Source organism: Pleurodeles waltl, chromosome 6 (assembly GCF_031143425.1).
Source record: "Pleurodeles waltl isolate 20211129_DDA chromosome 6, aPleWal1.hap1.20221129, whole genome shotgun sequence".
Taxonomy (NCBI): Eukaryota; Metazoa; Chordata; class Amphibia; order Caudata; family Salamandridae; genus Pleurodeles; species Pleurodeles waltl.
The window spans coordinates 213,406,709-213,418,520 of NC_090445.1; positions in this window are offsets into that span (position 1 = coordinate 213,406,709).

Consider the following 11,812-nt stretch of genomic DNA (forward strand, 5'->3'; position numbering starts at 1 on the left):
ACGCCAAATCCCGATCTTCTCATGGGCGCGGACCTATGTGACACGTACAGGGAGGGAGAAATACCACGTTCAAGTTTCTCAGCATTTTCCTTTCCAGTGGCCCAACGCCCCCCATCCCCGCCAGGCCCCCCGCCATGCCCCCCGCCATGCCCCCCGCCATGCCCAACATGCCCCCCATCCCCGCCAGGCCCCCCGCCATGCCCCCCGCCAGGCCCAACATGCCCCCCATCCCCGCCAGGCCCCCCGCCATGCCCAACATGCCCCCCATCCCCGCCAGGCCCCCCGCCATGCCCCCCGCCAGGCCCAACATGCCCCCCATCCCCGCCAGGCCCCCCGCCAGGCCCAACATGCCCCCCATCCCCGCCAGGCCCCCCGCCATGCCCCCCGCCAGGCCCAACATGCCCCCCATCCCCGCCAGGCCCCCCGCCAGGCCCAACATGCCCCCCATCCCCGCCAGGCCCCCCGCCATGCCCAACATGCCCCCCATCCCCGCCAGGCCCCCCGCCATGCCCCCCGCCAGGCCCAACATGCCCCCCATCCCCGCCAGGCCCCCCGCCAGGCCCCCAAGCCAGCCAGTGGCCCCAAATCCATATTGAATTAAACTCACTTGTTGGTCTGGAGGACCATAGAGTAGCGCATACTGGGGGAGGACCCCATCCACAAGTTTCTCCAACTCCTCTCCAGTGAAGGCAGGGGCCCTTTCCCCAGGCGCAGCAGCCATTGTCCCTTCCAGACCGAGGTCACAGCAACACTTGCAGTATAGGTCCTCTCCTGTGAAAGTTCAAGTCGCAAGTGGATAAGTAGATAGAAAATGGCGGTCACGTCCGCGGCGGTGCGTACCGCGGCGGTGCGTCCCGCCACCGCCGGCGCCCTTCGCCATTGGCTCCTGAAACCCATAGGCTTCAATGTTAACCAATGCGGCTTCGCGCCGCGGTCTTCGCCCGCCGCCCGCCGCGGTGTGCCACGCCAGCGCATTGACCTCACATCCCATTGTCACACTTCACAGGTCAGGCAGCCGCCATTTCCAGGGCCCACATGGCTCAATTTCAACTGCGTCACACAGGCCTAGGCCTTGCATAGCCACTCAGACACGCCATTCACTGCATAGTGAATCGTATACTGTGCTAGCTGTGAGTACGTACCTGTGGGTTGCTTGACTGTGTGCTCCATGTTGTCCTTCCTAGGCACCGTCCGCTGGGTTGGGCGAGGAGACGGATGAATCCTCCCGTGTACCGACCGCTGGTGGACCTGTCGACAATGGAAGAACGCCACATTATCCTGACCTACCGTCTTAACCGTGCCACTATCCATGAACTGTGTGCCCAGCTGGAGCCCGACCTGATGTCCCCCATCCGCCAACCCACAGGGATTCCCCCTCTGGTGCAGGTCATGTCAGTACTCCATTTCTTGGCAAGTGGGTCATTTCAGACAACCGTGGGAATTGCTTCTGGGATGTCTCAGCCCATGTTTTCGAAGGTGTTATCCAGAGTGTTGTCTGCCCTGATGAAATCCGTGAGGAACTACATCATTTTCCCTGAGGTGGGCGAATTGGCTACAGTGAAGGGTGATTTCTACGCCCTTGGACATATTCCCAACGTAATTGGTGCCATTGATGGGACCCATGTGGCTTTGGTTCCCCCAAGAGACAGGGAGCAGGTGTACAGGAACAGAAAAAATTACCATTCAATGAACATCCAGGTGGTGTGTTTGGCTGACCAGTACATCTCGCATGTAAATGCCAAATTCCCAGTGTCAGTGCATGACGCCTACATCCTGAGGAATAGCAGCATCCCTTACGTGATGGAACAGCTACAGAGACACCGTGTATGGCTAGTGGGGGACTCTGGGTACCCCAACCTGTCGTGGCTACTGACCCCAGTAAGGAATCCCCGGACCAGGGCAGAGGAACGGTACAATGAGGCCCATGGGCGTACTAGGAGGGTGATCGAACGCACCTTTGGCCTCCTAAAGGCCAGGTTTCGCTGCCTGCATATGACAGGTGGATCCCTAATGTACTCACCTAAGAAGGTGTGTCACATCATCGTGGCCTGCTGCATGCTTCACAACCTGGCTTTGCGCCGCCAGGTGCCTTTCCTGCAGGAGGATGGTCGAGACGGTGGTGTTGTGGCAGCGGTGGAACCTGAGGAGAGTGACGAGGAGGAAGACGACGGGGCTGAAACAGACAACAGGGACAGAATCATTGAACAGTACTTCCAATAGGACACAGGTAACATTTCAAAGATAATTTAGTAAATGTTAACTACTCTCCAGCATCTCTGCTGCCTGTCTATTTGCCCCAGTGTATGATGACTGAGTTTTGGCTTTTCCCTCCCTATTTCAGATCTGGGGTCCCCACTACGAGTCCTGTGCTTCGTTTCCCCATGGACTACAGCTTTGTGGCAGCTGTTTGTTGACTTCACCATGTACAAGGACATATTTGCACTGTCATGTCAATTACAATCTATTGAAATCACAGCCAGACTCCTGATATTTTGGTGCAAAATAGGTGTTTATTTAAGTGCTCAAAATGGGATGGGTGGTTGGGGGGGGGCTATGGTGAAGGAATGTCCATGGCAGAGTCCAGAGTAACAGTCACACAGGTGCATTGTCCAGAGGCCTGTGGAGAGATGGAGCATGGGCAGTTCAAGGATGGACAGGGTGACTATGTGGGACAGTGGGATGACATCAGGTGGTATCCATTGCTGGCGGGGGTCTTGACATCCTACTCTGTCTTCTTGCGAGATCTCAGGGCCCTCTTGCGGGGTGGTTCTTCTCCTGCAGGAGGTGGGGGTCTGGTGGGCTGCTGCTGTGCGGGGGCCTCCTGTCCACTAGCGCCGGCGGAGGTGGTTGGCTGTTCTTGGTCCAGGCTAGTGGCAGGGGCCCTTGGGTGTTGTTCAGTGTCCGCCCTGTTGTTGACGAGGTCTTGCAGCAGCCCTACCATGGTAACCAGGGTGGTGTTGATGGCTCTGATGTCCTCCCTGTACCCCCGATAGTGTTCCTCCTGCAGCGCCTGGATCTCCTGGAACCGGGCCAGTACCGTCGCCATCGTCTCCTGGGAGCGGTTGTATGCTCCCATGATGGTGGTGAGGACCTCGTGGAGAGTGGGTTCCCTGGGCCTCTCCTCCCCCCCCTGTCGCACAGCTGCCCTCCGAGTTCCCCTGTTTCCCTGGGCCTCTGCCCCCTGGCCGGTGTGCCCACTACCACTGCCCCCAGGTCCCTGTTGTTGTTGGGGTGGTGGGTTATCCTGGGTGCCCTGTAGTGGTAGACACACCGCAGATTGACGCGCCCTGGAGACAGAGGCATGGGCCCGCTGGGTGGGAGCTGTGCTGGTGTTCCCAGAGGGGTTTGGGTCTGTAGTGGCCTGGGCCTGTGTGAGGGGAACCGACTGTCCAGAGGTCCCCGATGGTCCGGGCTGGTCATCGGTGTCCAGGTCGACAGAGCTGCTGTCATCGCTGACGGCCTCTTGGGTGGGGGGTGTGGAGAATTCTGGCCCCTCCGCCGCGGTGTGTTGACGGTCGGGTCCTGCAGGGGTATAGAGGTATGGTTATAGTTTCAATGTGTGGCATATGGGTGTATCTGTGGGTTCTCGTGTCCCCAAGTGCTGGCATTCGTGTGTGGGGGCTTTGGTGAGGGTGGCTTGTGGGGGGGATGTGTATATGCATTGGGCATGCTTTGGTGATGGGTGTCCATGCTTAGTGGACGCATGCAGGCCTAGGTTTTGGGATGTGTGGGTTGTGATGGTGAGACATTGGCGGGGAATAGGTGTGCTGGGGGTGGGGGTGAGGATGGTGGTGGGGGTGAGGGTGGGGGTGACGATGGGGGTGGGGGTGAGGGTGGGGTTCGAGGATGGGGGTGAGGTTTGGGGTCTGATTTGGCATGCAGGTGGGGGGGGAAGCAGCATTGAAGCTTCAACTTACCAGTATCCATTCCTCCGCCGACTCCTGCGAGGCCGTCAGGATGCAGGATGTTCAAGACTTCCTCCTCCCATGATGTGAATTGTGGGGGTTGAGGTGGGGGTCCTCCGCCAGTCTTCTGCACGGCGATGTTGTGCCTGGATACCATGGAACGCACCTTCCCCCGTAGGTCGTTCCATCGCTTCCTGATGTCTTCCCGATTTCTGGGGTGCTGTCCCACTGCGTTCACCCTGTCGACAATCCTCTGCCATAGCTCCGTCCTCCGGGCAATGCTGGTGTATTGTATCTGTGTGCCGAACAGCTGGGGCTCTACCCGAACGATTTCCTCCACCATGACCCTGAGTTCTTCGTCTGTGAAGCGGGGTTGTCTTTGGGGTGCCATGGGGTGGTGTGTATGATGTGTGGGGTGGAGTATGTGTATTTAAGTGAGTTGAGTGTGGTGGTGTGTGTTGTTTTGTGTGTGGATAGTGTGTGGGTGATGGTGTTGAGTGGCTGTGGCTGTTATTTTTTGGATGCTGGTGTCTCGCTCTTGCCTTCTTGACGAATTTTTTAGCGTAGGGGTTTGTGGGTGATGTGGGTGTGTGTTTTATATTGTATTGTGTGTGTGGGAGTGGTGTGTGTATGTGTATCAGGTGTGTGGGATTCAAATCGTCCAATGTGGCTGAGTTTTGTTCGTTTGTGTGTATTCTGACCGCGGCGGTGTGTCCCGCCAATGGAATACCGCGTTTGAATGACCGCCGCGTGGATTCGTGGGTCGTAATGGGATGGGCGTATTTCTGTTGGCGTGACGGTGGAGGTTTGGTCACCTCCACCTTTCCGCCGACCGCTGGTCTGGCGGTCTGTTGTGGCGGTCGGATTTTCGGAGGTTTGCCTTCTGCGGGTCAGAATGACCGTGGCGGGTTTCCGCGACCGCGGCGGGATTATGGAGGATTTCTGACCGGCGGTAGGCGCCTTTTACCGCCGAGGTCAGAATGACCCCCTAAGTATTCCACTATTGAGAAAGAGGCATTAGTTGTATTTTGAGCTATAAACAAATTCAAGCAGTTTTGTGGAATACAAAGTTTGGGGTCACATTTTCCTTTCAAAGTTAAGGGAAAATTGTGTTTATTTTAGATTATTATCATCAGGTTGCAGAGAGCATGACCTGGTAATGAGCAGTGCTCAGTCAGATCTATGACCCAGTCTGGGGAACAGAGATGAGGAACTGAGGTATTTAACTCTTAAATAAAAGTCCTTGTCAACTCAATATTGGAGTGTGAGAACACACTGATGTTTCTGAATGCTCCTAAAGGGAAAGAAATTCAAATAAAAAGTTACCTTAGTGATTAAGTTAACTCTTCATTTTCTCCCATTTCAAAGTGTCATATTTACAAACAGCAGGCCTCCTTCTCCCAGAGGCCAGTAGACACTGTGGCATATGTATAACTGAACAATACCATCAATTTTTTAAATATAAGAAATTTAAAGTGCAGGAAAATGTTCTATATTTTGAATATTTTTGTAGAACATTTCTCTGCACTTTAAATTTCCCCAACTTAAAGAAAATGGTTGGATGTTTGTGTTATATATGTAACGCTGCCACATATGCGAAAGGTATGTCATATGTCATACAGCACAGGCTCTTAGTCACCCATAAACATATATCCCATTCATACAAACATATGCTCACACACCCCCAAAGACCATGCTCTCAATGACACACATGGCAGCCCTGTTATACTGCCCCAATCAAGTATTTTGTTCAGATCATAGTATCTGGCTGTATGGAAATTAGGCTTAAAGTCAATTAAGTTGGGTGTGGAGGTGACTGGTAACAATGCACAAGTTGTTTAGCCTTAAGTAGCTCACAACAGTTTTCACTGAGCAGAAGTAGCTTTGACTACAGAAAAGGTTGGCTGCTTTATAGGATTTCTATTTCAATGTCACGTACGTACCTGGAGTAGTTAACAAGGCAGCAGATTGCCTCACCAGATATTTGGCTGTTTAAGATGTCAATGAGGAGGAAGAAGTAAAGACTTGGTGGAAAGAAGGTGAATTCAAAATATGGGTTGTCATTGATGGTATATCTGAAGCAGAATGGCTAGTAGAGTTGAGAAATTATACTTTGCTGAAGAAAGTGTGTGAAGTTCTTCGCATAGGCACATGTGATAATAAGTATGATCAATAATGAAGTAGTGTTGTAAGATTAAGGATGAGTTCTTTGTAGAAAGTGGGCTATTATGATGTTTATGGCTAATCCCTCTGTTAGTTTAAACGAAAGGTTGGTAGACTTGTCTCATGAAGTCCATCAAAGTATGCACAAGACGAAGAAAAGATTGAGGTATTCTTATTGGTGGCCATGAATGGATGTTCAAGTGGAGAGATTGTTCCGGGATTTTTTAAATTACATTGTAAGTAATAATGACAGGAAAATCAGAACTTCCCACTTGAATTGTAGGGAACTGCTGTTCGGACCCTGGGATGCAATGGCATTTGATATTATTGGTTCAATGACCACTGAAGGGATGCCAATTTACTTGCTAATGTTGTTGGCTTGTTTTCTAGGTGGCATGAGGTTAGTTTTGTATGGGAGGTTTCTATGTCTGCTGTTTCTTGCTTATGTTTTTCCCTCTTGAGAGCTACTCAAAGTGTTTTCTTTGAGACAATGGGGTACAATTAACTTTAAAGGAAATGTCCGATTTCTTTTTTTAAGATTAGAGGCATTAGTTATAAATGTTGTGCATTGTATTACACTCAAACCAATAGAATGTTAAAGAAATTCAAGAGAACATTAAATGAATGTATCCAGTTGGCCAAAATTGTGGTTAGTAATCGGAAGAAGCCGTTTTAAAATGTGTAGAAGAGTATAGTTTCACTCCTCATTCTTCCACAGGAGTGACTTCATTTAAGTTATTACATAACATAAAATCGTGCACACTAATTTGTTCTGCTTGGTAACAGCCCTTTTTAAAAGGGAGACCAATATCAATTTGTATTATTGTAAATAATGAAAGCTGTATCTGCAGTCAAAGAGAGAAGCCTACTATGACGAGCGTAAAGAGTAAAGGAAATGTTTGTAAATGGTTAGAGTCAGAGCACCAAAGAATTCTCACAAAAAGTTTAGAAGTCCGCTTAAAGTTATAAAAGTATTTGAGAGACTGTTAAATTTGAAGACAGGTGACTTGAAGATCGGTGCATATGGAGCTTCAACAGAATTGTTAGAGAAAAGTGTTTGATAAGATTTTACTTTATGCTTTGTTGTTTCATGTGGTTTTGTCTTCTTTGTTTCTTCCTTTTAGTTTGGCTCTTCCCATTGTCGATTGCCTCTCATTTTATCTGTATAATAGGCAGGAATTTTTGTTTATAATAGCTATAATTGTTTTTATTGCTGTTAGGGTCAGGGTGTGAGGTACTCTGCATCTCTTTATCTGGAATCTAGGACTGACATGTTTTATATTCCAAGTGAAATGTTATTTTGCGAAGGGTCTGTTGGAGAAGGCTGGAGGAGATTGGAGATAGACTGAGTTGAATGGAGTTTCTTTTGTCAATAAATCATACTGGTCTTCACTTACACTTCATGTGTGTGAATCTTTGGGACAACCAGTTTCCACACCCACCTTATGGCATTTGAAGGGTCACCTGTGAAGGTAGTTTTAGGACAAGCAGAAAAGCTTACATTTAAAGCAATGTGAACCAATAACGCCTGTCAGAATTTTATCCTGAGGGTTGGAAATCTTCCATAGGAAATGTTTTGAAAATGTTGTATTTAGTGGTGCATTTTAAAGCACTTTGACAAGGAGGTTTTGCTCCTTTTTCATTGTTTACTTTTAACAGTAACACTTTTATTTTGTATTTCTTGCAGTTTTTTCTACTTTGTAGACAATCATTCTTCACCACAATTTTTTTTAGAAAATTCAGAACATGTCTCTAATTAAAGATAACATATCTCATGCCAAGCGCACAATAATTTTCAATTAAATATATAAAGTTATAAATACATTAATGACACTTTGGAATAGAAAACAACATTTTTGGTTTATACCTTGCTAAAATCAGCCAAATTTCCCCTAAAAAAATTCTGACTTTGCTCTAATCACTCTTTACAGACAAAGGGAACCCACATAATGTAGAAAAGTCACACTAGTTTGTATCAGAATAAGCAGCACATCTAGCCTTGATGCTTACCTTGCATTTTGGTATGTATAGACCAAGAAACCACTAGAATAGGATGAACTACTCACAGCTAACATGGGACAGCTTAGGATAATGGGGTAAGCAGCCCCCCCCCCCACTGGTTTTCTAAGCTGCACTAGATGCTATTTATTTAGTTATTAGTATACAGTTTTGAACTGAAGTTCTAATGGTGGATTCCTACACCACTCTAGCTTTTTTGAACATTATGAGTTGCCTTGTCACCTTTCGCACTCCCAACACAGAGTCTGTTTTGTTATGGAACTTGTTAACTAACTGCACGAGCAAAGAGACTTCAGTTTGGGGTATTGCAATGGCTTTTTGTCTAATTGTACAAGCATGAGTAACATGGTAGGCAGTTCACATATAATTCAAAATCGTCATAACTGGCATACAGGTTTTGATCCCAAAATGAGGCTTGCTTGCATGAAGTCGATTTGAATATTGTGGGCGAGTTCAAAACTATGACACAATAGTTGAAAATAATGTTCGACTCACACCACAGAATGCCTTTATTTTGAACTCCCACACATAGGTATGAATGCAGATCTGCCCACTAGCCAAATGCAAAATCTCAAACCAGGACCACCATTTCTGATAGCCTCAGCATACCCAGTGTGAACCTCGCCCTGCTTTGTAATATTTAGACAATCTCTTGCTGCCTCAGTTCGTGTAAACAAGAAAGTCTTTCCCCCATCTTCGATTCTAAGCCGGGGTGGGAACAGAAGAGAGACAATGGTTCCTAAGGTACTTAGCTCTTTTTTATTTTTAGCTACATGCCTTGCCTTTATACTAGTGTCACATCACTCCGATCTGGAATAAAATGGGATGTTGAACTGCCCACCAGCAACTTTTTCTCACCCACTATTGCCCTTGTCACTTGCCAATCTTCTCCAGTTCATCCACTACTTTGCTTAAATACAGCGGCGCAACCAAGGCACCCGAAGCCCCGCAGTGGCTAGCTCCAGGGGGTCCCCTCAGCACAGTACTACGGCCTGAGAGCTCCTGCGTGAGTTCAGAGGTGGGCCCTCCATGTACTTTGCAGGAGCCTCCTCAAGTTTAGTTAAGCCAGTGCTTAAATATACCTCCTGTCCCTGGAGACCCTTGTTGGGTAAGCAGATCACCTTCACTACAAATATGTCAGCATCCTCTGTACAATCAAACACCACCAATCTAAGAAAATGTTCCACCTCAGTCTAAAGACTCCACTCTCAGATGAAGTGCAGAAGCCAATTGATAAACTTCTATTTTCCATATTCCTCAAACTTCTAACTTCTCTAGACACGTCATCTTTTTCTATTGTATCCTTCACCACTGCCAAAACTCTAAGGTCAATGTTTTCTTCTTTTCAATACCATTGAAGAAAACACCATCTCATGTTTTCGTTAAGTCTGAAATGTTTTGAAAAACAATAATAATCTGTGAGTCACAGAGTAGACCGTCAAGGGGATCCCCTTGCAGAATCAAGCACATCGAAGTTAGGTGGGATGCCTAGCATCAATCACATGACTACATTCTCACCAAGGATACAAGCAGAGGCATGGGTGCAAGATTTAGGATGAGGCTGACGCATAACAACTGGACCAGTCAGAACTAATCTGATTGTCCAATCTGGGCTCAGACACACCCACAAACTGGACAGCAACAGGGACAGGGTGCTCCTCTTGTGTTGGAGAAGACCACAAACCTTTGAGTGTTTCTTGCAGGCACTGTCATCACGCCATCATCACCAGAGAGTTGTATGTTCTAGATCACTCAGCTAGTACTTGGTTTGTCTCCTTGGAGGATGCACATCAGTGTAGGAGAAAAAACACCGAACCAGCTATAGAATTTCTGACCTGCCAATCCTCACCACCCATTTAATTATAGGATTTTCCTTGTGGAGGTAAACTTGACTTATGCTTACTAATTTGTATTTTCATATTTTACATTAATGTACTAAATTTCTTATTCTCTGTCCCTAACAATATCTCAAAAACAACTTTATGTGTGTGTTTTTAAACGTATTGCAGTTAATATTTAATTAGTACATCTGCAGGTTAAAATTGATTGCTAAGTGCCAAATTATTTCAAATGAAATGTGGCACTTCATTTCTAAAATATGCAGATGAGATTTTGCTCTCAAACACAGCTCCTGTGAACTTTCAGCGACCTCTTGACTTGGTGCTGGGCCAGCCACACCTAATTTCTTGGCTGAATATCTTACTAAAACTCAGGTCCTATGTTTGGTAAGATACTCAAAACTCAGAACTGTTTTTTAAAGAACCAAATTGCAGAGAGAAAATAATTATAAATACCTAAGTGTAATGATCAGCCCCAAGTTCTGCTAGTGTCCTGATGATGAATAAGATCTGTAATTATTAGATGTTCTACAAGTTGCCTTTTCGTCTATTCTAGCTCTAATAGTCTAGCTCCAACAGTCTCCTGTAAAGCTTCTAGTTTTTTAAATATATTTATAGCTCTAGGAACATGTAAATATATGTATTTTTAAAAAATAACAAGCAAATGACTCTGGTTCTGCCAAATGCACGCTCCTAGCATGTTCATCAGTTCTGCAAATGTTGCATGAAATGGTGATAGTTAAGTGTATGCAAGTATATTCCTGATAGTTAAAATATCTGTATTTGAGCATACAATTATTAGGTGCTACTAATATATAGAGTCTCTGGTATGTTAGTGATTGCAAGAACGCTTTGCTGCCTGACATTCATTGTTTATTCTAACAAATGTTTAATACGCTGTTTTTAATGTTTATGCTGACACTGTCCAACAAGATCCCAAGCTGAACTCTGTTTCGTGTTTATGTTAACAATTTTCAACAGGTTCTTTATTTGATTGAACCGTATAAAACATCATGTATGAGACCATAGGTTAGAAAGGAGCTTTGCGCCAGGGGAGCGGGAGGACTTCAGCACTCACTCCACTCGAAGACTGCTGTGAGGAGGGTGGCCTTCAGAGCTGACTTACAGCCTGTGCTCCTATCTCCTGCTTTGATCGAGATAATAGGCTTGCTATCCAGACAGGACAATACTTATTTGGGAAGGTGACCCACCTTTGAAACTCAGAACTTGGCAGCTTATTTACTAACCTACTGGAACTAGCATAATGGCTAGATATAGCACAAAGAGAGTTGTAGGATTATAATATGCAAAACCCTTTGCTAGAGTTTTAGCTGTTGGTTTCACAACTGATAAATTGCTTCAATTTATTGCTGTTTGTTTTCTGTGTGATTAAAATTAATGCCATATGCACAAGGCTGAGGTTTTAAAATAAACATTTCAAATACATATTCTGATATCTACTGCATTCTAAGTGTGTTTTTTCTTTTATTAAAAAAAGGGTTTGGGTGTCCACTAATTGTCTCTGACCCATCTCATGGGACTGGACGTTACCAGAAAAATTTCTTACACAAACATTGCTCAGTACTGTTGTGTATTAGTTCCTCTCTGACATGATCCTCTGATTCAAGTTAGCACATTGGCTAGGTCCTTAGTGCTGGAGGTCAGAAAACTGAGTCCCACAACTCTAAGGGGCCCTAGAGAATGTTTCTGTAGGACTAACAACAAATCACGTCATGACCCAATATATGCTGAGCTTGGTGCAAACCTAACCAAAGCTCCAAAGGCTATGCATCCTTTTGCACCAACTGGATCACAATGCTTAACTATAGGGCTATCGAGCCTCACATATCACTTTAGTAATTTAAAGGTGAAAATACAAATGGTCAC